The sequence below is a fragment of the Ochotona princeps genome, chromosome 6 (genome assembly GCF_030435755.1).
Source record: "Ochotona princeps isolate mOchPri1 chromosome 6, mOchPri1.hap1, whole genome shotgun sequence".
Taxonomy (NCBI): domain Eukaryota; kingdom Metazoa; phylum Chordata; class Mammalia; order Lagomorpha; family Ochotonidae; genus Ochotona; species Ochotona princeps.
In genome coordinates, this window is record NC_080837.1 from 52,290,631 (window position 1) to 52,303,194 (window position 12,564).

Genomic DNA, 12,564 nt, shown 5'->3' on the forward strand with positions numbered 1-12,564 from the left:
TGTGCTTTAAGACACACACAGCAGTGCCAAGAAACAATACCAAGTGCAAGAGCAAGCAGACGGAGTCACAATCCACCCCAGACTCTACACTGTACACTTCTGTCTCTATACATGGCATGTCAAGTGTCATTTCTGCTGTCATGAGAACTTCTTAGATTGTCACCACTGTAAGCACAGCAACAACAGTATCACTTCTTTAAATTAACTACATCTGAACCCATACCAAAATGGCAGTTTTTCTTGACACATTTGACTTGGAGGATATTAGTTGGATGATCTCTGGGGGAATTGGGCCACTGCTTTTTGCTTCTATCTGCAGGGGGGTTGTTCTGGTTGACATAAACTACAGAGTTGCACTTTTCTGGATCTGGCTGTCAGAAATCTCTGAATATGGTGTGAAAGATGTATCATATTCTTTCCACAAGATTATTTTTCAACCCGGTATTGTGTGGGTTTGAAAACAGAATGGGAGTGCTCTGGTTAATAATCTTTCCGCGTTCTGATGGCGCAGCTGAAGTGCTGGAGGCGAGGGGCTGTTGCATTTTCAAACATCGAGGGAAAAAAAGAATGTTTTAAAGAATCATATGCATTTCTCCTTTTTTCTGCCTTTTTAAGACTGACATCTTTGTGTCATTTTCAGCAAAAGCTCTTGTTTATGCAGATATGTTGCAAAATAAAATCTTGTTACATAAGACAAAACAATTCTGCAGAATGCTTTGGGGATGCATCAGTGAGTGATCTTTTTATCTATATCTTTTTTCCTCGTGCATTACGAAAGAATCCGTAAAAAAATCTACTCATCTCAATACATAGAAATGTTCTGAGGACTCTTCCTTTAACCTAATGTAGTGAAAAATGCCAGTACACACATTTGCTGTGTTTTAATAGCATGAGATAGAAACTGAAATCTTCACCTTCAAGGAGCAATACAGCCTTTGTTCTTTTCTTTTCTTTTTTTTTTTAATGTTGAGTGCTGGTTTTCTCTTGTTTACTTTAAAAAATTCTACATACAGCAAAGTTGGCTCTTTTGTTTTGGCAAAAAGCATATAATGATGTTAACAATCACCTCCAGATAGAGAGCCAGGCTGGACATTGTGGTACAGCTGTTGAGCCAGTTTGAAATCCTGGTGTCTTGGAGTGTCAGATCTAATCCTGCGTACTACGCACTTCTGATCTAGCACTCTGGTAGTGTCTCCATGGAGACAAGTGATGATGGCTCAAGAACTTGAACTATGTATAAGATCTGGATGGAGTTTCTTGCTCCTGGCTGCAGCCTGATCAAACCGTGGCTGTTACATATAGTTAAGGGAGTGAACCAACATGTGGAAATTCTCTCTGTTCCTGTATCCATGTCTGTCTCTGCCTCTCTCTCTCTCTCACTCTCTCTCTCACTCTGCTTTCCAGATAAGTAAATCTTTTTCTTAAAAAAAAAACACAAAAGACCCCAAGATCATATTCCCAAGTTGCCCACACCCTGCCACAAATTCCAAATCCTTGCAAACATGTACTTGTTTGCTTTCTTCTTGGTTTTTCTTTTCCAAAAAGCTACATAAAGCAAATCAAACACTGGTTACTCTGACCTCTTTCACTTAGCAAAAAGCAACTGTATTGTTAACTGAATTGATAATACATTCCTCTTCACTTCTGACTAGAATGCCATTGTATAGATGTACCACATGTGGTTTACTCAAGTACTCCAAGAAGAACCCAAGTTGTTTCTACATTTTGATCATTATGACTGAAGGGACTATAAATGTTCAGGTACAGGTTTTGGGGTACACCTAAGCTTTTGTTTCCTTTATTTGAATGCCTAGGAATAAAATCACTGTATTCCATGGTAAGTATATGCTAACTTTCAAAGAAGCTGACAAAATTCCACAGTAGCTAAGCCATATTTAATCCCAGCAAAATATACATGGATTTCATTTGCTCAGAACACTCACTTCCACTTAGTATTTTATTCATTTAATAGCTTGTAGTGTTATTTCTTGATTCCTATAACTTGCATTTTCCTAGTAATTACTAATATTCAACGTTACTTCACGTGCTTGTGACCCATTTATTTGTAGATTTTTTACCCATTGTAAAATAGATTCTCTGTTTCTTACATGATTTTAAGAGCTTATTTTTTTTTAAGATTTACTTATTTTATTGGAAATACAGATTTACAGAGAGAGAGGACAGAGAGAAAGATCTTCCATCTGCTGGTTCACTCCTCAAGTGGTCACAATGGCTTGAGATTAGTCAGTCTGAAGCCAGGAGACAGGAGCTTCCTCTGGGTCTCCCACATGGGTGGAGGGTCCCAAGGCTTTGGACCATCTTTTATTACTTTCCCAGGCCACAAACAGGGATCTGGATGAGAAGTGGAGCTGCCAGGATATGAATCAGTACCCATATGGGATTCCGGAGCTTGCAAAGTGAAAACTTCGCCACTGAGATATAGCGCCATGCCCCTTAGTATCTTTTATGAAGCAGATTTTCATGGAATTCAATTTATCAATTTTTTTTCATGGTGTTTTTGTTGTCACGTCTAAGAAATCTTGCCTTGCCTAAAATCACAAAGCTTTTTCTTATTTATTTATTTATTTATTTAATAATTTTGGTCTGGAAAATGTAACAGTCTTCAATTTTAGATTTAATTCTATCATCAATTTTGGGTTAATTATTACAGAAAGTATATAGTGTGGGTCAAAGTTGTTTGATATGACTATCAATTCCTTTAACATCACTTGATGGCATTATGATACTCTCTTCATTTATTTATCCTTGCACCTTTAGCAAAAATTAAGTATTGCAATGTGTGCGCACCTACTTGTAATTCAGTTCTACTCTGTAGAACTATGTCTTATCCTTTCATCAGTAACACACTGTTCTGATTACTATAGCTCTATATTAAGTGTTTAATCAGATTATGTAATTCCGGCAGAGTCTTTTTCAAAATTATTTTTTCTCTTCTAGTTCCTTTGCCTTCTCATTTGCAAGTTAGAATCAACTTGCTGATTTCTATGAAAAAAAATACTGTTGTGATTTAAATCAGGCCTTGTTTTAGAACTTACAGAAACTTCTGTAAAATACAGTTGATAACTCTAAAAGAAATACTAGAATCAATCCAGATCATCTAACATTCCGGTTTATGAATTTGGCACTTGAAAATTAGGTAATATTTCTCTTCTAAAATATTATCTATTGGAAAAAACATTGGAGACTGCAGAAATTATAAGGTTTATTTCTTGGTCCAGTACCCTCTGGTAGCAAATCTCATTAAAAATCAAAACTTAATTTTCTTTTTAAATTATATTTTATTTTATTGTATTTTATATAATCCTACTTAGTTGATTAGGGTACAAAGGGTCAAGGGCTGCAGGAAAGTGGGTAATACCACTGTTTCCACACTAATGTCATCATTTTTTTTCCCTGTATCTGGGGTCTGGGGAGAAACACAGGGAGAAGCCCTACCCAGCCTCCAACCCATCCCAGGTCGCCGATGTAAGGCATGCTCCAAGGGTCCTGCTCAAGCAGTTTTGATTGTTGAACAGTTCTGAATTACTGCCACTCTCGCCATTCCAAGCACAATGAAATTTCTTCAGAATCCACTGGCTGACATAGTCTCTTCATGGTTGTGGTTCTGAGATAAGCAGTTCAGGTGGAAGGATCTCCAAAGAAACTTGGTCTGAGGTGATCCCAGACCTGATTCTTGTGTGTGCTTGCCAGTACAGGGTCCAACACAATCTGTCGCCCCAATTAGCTTATGCACATGCTGGTCGTTGCAATTGCTGGGTTAGTTGTTCCAGCCCTGTCTTTGACTGGAACCAATGGGTGTTGCAGTCCAGCCCGATCCTGCCCACTTCATACTCGGCTCTCATGCAAACCTGTGGGAGCTGCAGCCTAGTTGGGGCAACTCCCCATAACCCCCACCAGGCCTTCCCCTACCCTGGTTACCATGCATGCCAGTAATGTACCACAGACTTGTTCAGTCTGTCCCACATCCCATTTAGCTCTTGTACGTGTCAATGGGCATTGAAACCTAGTTCAACCCAACCAACCCTATTATCCAGCCCACATACATACTGGCAGATGTCTTTCTGCCCCGTCCTGGTTTTCATGCTCTCCTGTGGGAGTGGTAACCCACGAGGGAGGTGCCCACTATCTCCCTACTAGGCCACTCCCACTTCCGGATTATGCACTCTCCAGGTGGCTCTGGAGTTTAACTTGGCAGATTTAGCCCCCAGTGCCAGCCTCTGCCAGCTTATGCTACAGGAAAACCCAACCAACCCTCACACACTCTAATTTTTGCTTGCTCCAATCAGAACAGTCAGCCCAACCTGGCTTTTCCCTGATCTAGCTCACATGAGACCCACAGGTGTTGCAGCCCTCCCTGGTCTGGTCTGCCCTCATCCCAACTCACGCTCTCCAGTGGGAGTGGTTGTCTAGCAGGGAAATGCACATTTCCCCCACTGGCTCTGCCCCCTCCCTCCCTTGTTCTCACCTGTGCTGTTTGGATGCTGTGACCGCATTTGGTACGGCTCACCTCACCTTGGTATTCTGTGATGTGCACTGGTATGTGTCGTGACTGTGCCTGGCCCGACTCACATTCTGTTCTGGTACTCAGTTTCACCAGCAAGTGATCTGAACTGGTTCCGCCTGGTCTGCCCCGACCTATGCCAAATGTATGCCGGTGGGTATCTTTCTCTGACCTGGTCTGGGTTGCTCCTAGTTCTTTCAAGTGTGCAGATCAACTGAATTAGTCAACATATCAATTATAAAGGAGTTTAAAAAGATAACTCACCTCATTCTGTACTCTGGTTTCTGTGTCAAAATAGCAACTTCAAACTTGGTTCTCTTTGTCCAAAAGACTGAATAGTATCACACAAAAAATAACTGTTTTGTTCTGTGCCTCTCAATATTTGGACTGTTTGAAGAGTGACCACACAGTTGCTTAGGGACGTAGGCTGCGATTTAAATTATGCAAAAGAAAGATGTAAAGAGTATTTACACCATTTTGAAATAATTCCTAATCCAAAGGAAGCTGATGAAAAGGGTCCTGAAATTCATGTTCATAGAGATCTAAAATCTCTGTTATGTTAATAGCATAGGAAAAATTGTACATTGCAAGTGTTTTCATCTACTCTCTATTTGTTTTTCCCTTTCTTGGAGTGTTTGATGCACTGCCAGTTTTCTTGGTTTCCTAGATATTTCCATTGTGGTAGTTGTAAAAAAAAATTATTTCATTTGCTCCAAATCAAATACTCATCCTTTGTTGGCATGGGGCTGGCTAATGTCTTGAGAAATTTTTAAACAAAGTTTGTGGGTAAAAGTATAACAGCATGTGTTGCACATTGAAGGGAGAAAAAAAAATAAGAGAATTGCTTTCTTTTCCCTATTGTCACATACTTTCTGGCATTGTTTTACATTTATTTATAATACTGTTGTCATTAATATTATGCTCACTTCATTGAAATTATTGTCTTTCTTCCTTTAGAAATAGAGCTGCTCAGAACTGATAAATAACACATCATAGAAGTGGATTATTTAACATCTTGATTAATGAGATATTTTCTACCTAACGATGACAGTCTTTAGAGCTTTGCAGATGTAAGCTTGTCAATTTCAGATTATGAATAGTGTTTACATTTGAAGGATGAACAAGATATACACGTAAAATTGTAAAATTTGCTCTCAAACTCTGTCCATGTAATGATTGATGATTTTGCATTAAAAACTGGCCTTGCCTGTATGTCATTGAGCCACACTGAACCGTATAACTCATGCAAAAAGATTCATGAATATAGATTCAAATTTCAGAAAGTCACTTTTCAGTTTGATGTACTGTCAAGCCAGAAAATAAGGATGGCAAAAATATATTGTGGGTTGGGTCTGGCACCGGTAGCCTAGTGGCTAAAGTTCTCACCTTGTACACACCAGGATCCCATATGAGCACTAGTTCTAATCCCAGGGACCCTGCTTCCTATCCAGCTCCCTATCTGTGGCCTGGGAAAGCAGTTGAGGATGACCCAAAACCTTGTGATCATGCACCCACATGGAAGTCCCGGAAGAAGTTCCTGCATTCAGATCGGCTCAGATATATATATAGAGAGATATTAAACAGCGCAGATACCAGAAAGGGTGTGCAAGTGGAACACAACCTGAGCTGCCTGGTAAAAACATTCCACAAGGAATCTATCGGACATAGGAACTTCAACTTCAGGTTCTTTTCCTATTGATATTTTTGAGTTGAGGATGAAGAGGGCAGCAGCATTTAGGATTTAACCCCATTAGCATATAAGTTATCTACATCACACATACCAGAATTTCTTATTGGAGAACCAGGCTGACTTGGCACAGGTGTTGCATTCAGAATCATACCCATTTGGCTCTCATTAGCCTGTCTGCTCCCTTTTGTCACCGGCAGACTTTGACAAGCTTCACTATTGTCTTAAGAGAAAGATATAACCCACAACACAGTTCCTCCACCTTTGTGACTAATTTTTAACTAGGAGGCTGAGAAACTACACAAAAGCTAAATAAGATTCAGACACAAGAAGAGCAATTGGGTAATCACACAGTAAATTAAAGACTGATTGCTTCAGAATTTTTTTTGCAGGAGGTTTTTTTTTTAAAGATTTATTTATTTTTATTACAAAGTCAGATATACAGAGAGGAGGAGAGACAGAGAGGAAGATCTTCCCTCCGATGATTCACTCCCCAAGTGAGTGTAATGGCTGGTGCTGTGCCAATCCGAAGCCGGGAACCTGGAACTTCCTCCAGGTCTCCCACGCGGGTGCAGTGTCCCAGTGCATTGGGCCGTCCTCGACTGCTTTCCCAGGCCACAAGCAGGGAGCTGGATGGGAAGTGGAGCTGCCTGGACTAGAACCGGCGCCCGTATGGGATCCCGGAGCTTTCAAGGCGAGGACTTTAGCCGCTAGGCCACGCCGCCGGGCCCATGAAGTGTTTTTTTCTTAAAACCTCTTGCAAGGGCCTGGCAGCGTGGCCTAGCGGCTAAAGTCCTCGCCTTGAACGCACCGGGATCCCATATGGGCGCCGGTTCTAATCCTGGCAGCTCCACTTCCATCCAGCTCCCTGCTTGTGGCCTGGGAAAGCAGTCGAGGACGGCCCAAAGCCTTGGGACCCTGCACCCGTGTGGGAGACCCGGAAGAGGTTCCTGGTTCCCGGCATCAGATTGGCGCGCACCAGCCGGTTGCGGCTCACTTGGGGAGTGAAACATCGGATGGAAGATCTTCCTCTCTGTCTCTCCTCCTCTCTGTATATCCGGCTTTCCAATAATAATAAAATCTTTAAAAAAAAAAAAAACACTTCATGCAACTCCAGAATCATCAAATATATGTTAGCGCAAAAAGGCATCAAAAGAAAAGAAGGTTAACAATTGTTTTTCAGCAAAACGCTCCAAGGGACTAGTCTGTTTTTTGTTTTTGTTTTTGTTTTGTCCAGGTGTCCTCAACCCTAAGAAGAAGCAGAATAAATTTATGGTAGCACAATTTATTCAATTATAGAATGAATTCAGCTTCTGTTTGTGTGAAAACCTGTTCTCTCTGGAGTCAGGTATATCCCTGTTCTCTTAAGGAGATAGAGGAATCCCTTCTCATGTACAAGTTAGTTTCCAAACTTGATGCTTGGTGCAGTCAAACATCTTGACTGCATATTCACAATAGTACAAGAATGTATTACTAACCATCCCTGAGTATCTATCATAAAAGGGAAATGACTAGTGCCAAGGTACTACTGGCATTAAGAAGAAATTTTGAGAATTCGTTGAAGAAGGATAGAGTTCCAGTCTAGGTTGAGATGAAGAGGGTAAGCAGTAAAGGGAAAGATTTGAGAAATAACCCCTCAGTGCTGCTCATAACTGGAGATGGCACTTCACGAAGCCAAAAGGACAAAAAGTAAAGCCTGGGAGTACAGGTCATTAACTCAACTCTGCTTCCAAGTATCATGGAATGCTAGTGCTAGAAGTCAGGAAAGATGTCATTATTGTCTGATGATTTTAATTTGTATTGCATCAAATACTGAGAAATAATTAGTGATTTTCCATTCCGTTAGTTACCTGAAAATGTGCTTACAAAAGACCTGAGAGAAACCCACTAGTACCATATTATGAAGAGGAACAGGGCAGGAAATGGGGCAGACATTCATAGCAATCAGAAAATGTGTGTGGATGGGCTTTCTTCTGCAGCAGATGGCCTCAATGAGCAGGGTTGGCAGAGTGGAACTTCCTCTGAAAGACACGGAAAAGATACTGTAAGTCAAAAGGAGACCATCTGGAGGAAGCAGAGGAAATGCCTTCCTCAAAATAGAAATACTGCAAGAAGAAAAGCTCATTTTATAAGATATTTAATTTGGGTTAGCAAAAATATATAAGTCAAATATCAAAAGGAAGAAGTTGGGGAAATCAAATTTCATGAAGGTAAAAGTCAAATTGTTAAATTAAAACCCGAGAAGAAGCAATGAACAGAAACAATACTGCTGAGAATTCACTTGGGGGAAGCAAAATAAATGTTTCAAACTTTATCTGAAGAAGGATGAAAACAATTTGAAGGCAGATAAGTTTTGTGGGAGAAAAAAATTAAGATTTATTTATTTATTTGAAGGACAGAGTTACAGAGAGAGGGAGAGACAGAAAAAGAGGGAGATTTTACCTCTGCTGGTTCACTCCCCAAATAGCTGGTATAGCTCGGAGTAGGTCAGGCAGAAGCCAGCTTCCTGGAATGCCAACCCTTGTGGGTGACAGAGGCCCAAATACTTGGACCATCCTCCTTTGCCTGCAAGCATATAAGCAGGCAGTTGGATTGAAAGTGGAGCAAGTGGATTCAAACCAGTGCTAATGTTATGCTGGAATCATTATAGATACTGAATATTATAAACAAAAATGAGACAGAACAAAGGAAATGCAAATAATGAAAACTTATTCTAGTCAATAAAGCCTGAATTTACAAGACAGAAAACCTCCCTGAAAATCAGCACAAGAATGAATGGAAAAACACTTTAAAATTTTCTTGGTGGCCAGCACTGTGTCATAGAAGACTAAGCTTCCACATGCAGCGCTGAAATCACAGATGATTGTCAGTTCAATTTCAAGCTGCTCCATTCCATTCCAGCTCCCTGGAAAAGCAGCAAAGACTGGCTCAAGTCTTTGGGCCCTTGCACTAACCGGGGAAACCCAAAAGAAGTTCCTGGTTTCTGACTTCCGATTGACTTAGCTCTGGCCATTGCAGCCAACGGGGGAATGAACTAGCAGATGGAAGACCATTCTCTATCTTTCATTCTTTCTAACTCTGCCGTTCAAATAAAAATAAAATAAATCTTTGACTTTATACTTAACTAGTTATATTTATATAAAACATTTGTATCCTCAAAAGTCATAATTTGCAAGCCTCCAGATGTTACTTATATCTTTTCCTTTCCTGTTCTAGCAGTACTCATTTTTCTTTTTTTTTTTTTTTATTTTTTATTTTTTTTTTTTATTTTTTTTTTTTTAATTATTTATTATTTAACTTCAGTAATTACATTGTATTATGTGACACAGTTACACAAAGCCATTTTAAATGGTATTTGAAGCATTATCTAACTTTAAGAAGAACCCAGGACACTAATCAGCACTCCAGTATGGAATCCTGTTGTCCCAAGCCAAGACTTAACTTGCTGTGCCACTACCTCCTAAAATAGCCCTAAAAGCTATTTTAGTCCTTCAGGTTTTGACCTGGATCTCAATTCCACATCATATCTTTCCCCTCTTTCCATGTTCCTGTGATAACAGACAGCCCAACTTCCTAATCCTCTCCTTACTTAGTTTTGTAGGAATTCTCAATGTTGAAAAAAAAAAAAAAGAAAGAAAACATTCCCATCATTGATCTCCCAGGAGGTAAATTGAAATCACAACTTGGGAGGTGATTTATAGGTTGATAAATATTTATCATAATTTAGGTTTCTCTGCTGGAGGTACAAAAAGGAAAATTTCTCAGAGAGTCTGAAACAAAACAATTGCTGGAGCCAGTGTCATTGGCATGTTAAGCATATGCCAGCAGTACCAGCATCCCATATGGGCACCCATTTGTGTCTTGGCTGCTCCGCTTTGTTCCAGCTCCTTGCTAATACACCTGGGAAAATGGTGGATGATGGCTCAAGTCTTGGGTCCCTGCAGTCATGTGAGGGACCTGGGAAAAACCTCAGGTTCCTGGCTATGGACTGGCCTAGCTTAGACTGTTACAGACATTTGTGCAACGCTTTCTTTCAAATAAAAAGAAAATAAATCTTTAAAAAATGCTGACTTTTTCATGGAACTTATTGTTCTGAGGGAGAAATACAGAATTTATATAATTTCCTTAAAATTTAAAAATGAATATGTGAGCCTAATTGTTTTTTCTTTCATTCCTGGCCCTGTAGCAAAAGCATGACTCTTATTTTATCATATTTGGCTGTGTCAACATGTGTTTTCTTTTATAAAACCACAAATTTTAAAATGGGAACTGCCACGACTAATACAAATTTGGAATCAGATTTTCTCTGTCATGACTGAAAAATATCCCACAGATTTTGAGATAAATTCAATATGTAAAGTAACATTAGAGCATTAATCCGCTTAAAAAGAACCAGCAGCCTCTTTTCAATGGTATACTTTTTTAATATGAGAGTTGCTTAATATCTTTAATTGTTTGTTTCCCATGACTTTAAAACTAGATATTTTAATTTTTACAATTTTTAAGTATTTATTTCAAAGGAAGGGTCTCAGAGTAGGAGAGGCAGAAAGATCTGCCATTTATTGGTTGACCCCTCGAATGACCCTAATGAATAGGACTGCAATGTAACAAATAAAAATGTTTTGTTTTTTATTTTTATTTTACAAGCAACCAGGTCTGGAAAAACTTGTACATGTTTGGTGAAAAGCAATATGAGGTTAAGATAAGAATGTATAAGTGTTGAGTTAGTACTTGAACTGGGAAAGGTAGATGAATAAAATTTAGAAATTCTAAAGCATATATACCTGTATGGAAATTAACATTTTTCTTGTGTTGGAAAGCATGATATGGAGAAATTTTATTCCATGGAATTATAATTATTAATTATAATTATTCTTGTACTGAAGACTTAAGATTAGCATTGCTTTTGTGATTCATTTACTAACCGCTAAGTTCTTAAGTGCTTCAAATGAGGAAAATGAAGTTTTCATTCATGAGGATAGCAGTGGGAATGTGACTTGAAAATACCACATGATTGGAATATGGCTTCCATATGATTAAGTTCCCACAGATATATCATTATGAAGCTTCTCGAAGGAAAGGAAATGCTGCACCTATCAGTAACACTAAGAATCCACATACTAACAAATACAATTGATTACATACTCCACAAAGTATCAAGTCTTGCTTTTATTTTGTTCCTGAATGTAGAAAGAGAAAAACCCATCAAGAATGAGAAAAACATAAATTTGTCTAATTGATAATCTTACAGCTACCAGGCTCCAAAACACACTATAGGTTAATTTCTATTTATGAATCATTGAATTCTAAGTTTTTGAAAAAAATTTTTTTTTTATTTGAGTGGGCCATAATTAGATGTCTTTCTCAGGGGTCAAGTCAAATACTCTGTTGAAGAAGATAATAACATAAGTTCTCTCATCTTTCTGAGCTAAGTTTTCTTTTTTCCTTTTATTTTTTCAAGTTACATTTCATAGGCTCTGGGGTTCCCCCAACCCCTCCTCATACCCTCCCTCTATGGTGGATTCCTCCACCTTGTTGCAGTATTGCAGTTCAAATCCAGTCATGCTTCTTTCATTGCAAACATATACCATGTATAGAGTCCAGCATTTATTGTCCAGATAAATTCAGCAGTTTCTTGGGGAGACCATCTCTGGTCTGAAAGCAGAGTTGGCAAAATATCGCCCAGACCAATTAAAAGCCACAAAATAACATCAACAAGAGTTTATAACATTATGGAGTTAATTGACATGGTATTGAGTGACCAATATGTTAGAAAATGCAAGTTCTTAACCACGTCCTGTGACTACCTAATTGACATTTCTATTTTAGTTTATACACAACCGGCAGCTATACACCTTAAAATGGCTATTGGGTACTATTCAGCTGTCTCATGTCTATTTTCATTTTTGTATTTAGCAGTTTATAGTGTTGAAGCATAATTTTTACTGAACTTAGCAGATTTTAGGATAGTCTAAACTGACTTTTAACTCTAGCAAGACATATGTCAACAGTTGAGGTGCAGAACAGTTTTAGGAGGGGTGTGCAGAGAAATCTTCAATACCCTAGTGAGTAGTAACTTATTTTCATGTCCTACCTAGTAAGGTATATGTGAGTCCAAGCTGACCGTTTCCTGTCTGGTTCTAAGCTTTCCTTGTTGTTCTCTATCTATTCTAATTTTTTGTTTGTTTGTTTTTAGGGAGGGGGGCTCCAGAGCAACCCTGATGGTCATTGCAAGAGAGGGTGGGGATCCAAAGTTGGAACTAAGTAAGGACCAGAGAAAGCTCCTCTCCCCAGTCCTGAAGGGAGTTTACTGTTCTTCTGTTTCTGTGGACCACTCAGGGCTCCTGGCTGTTGT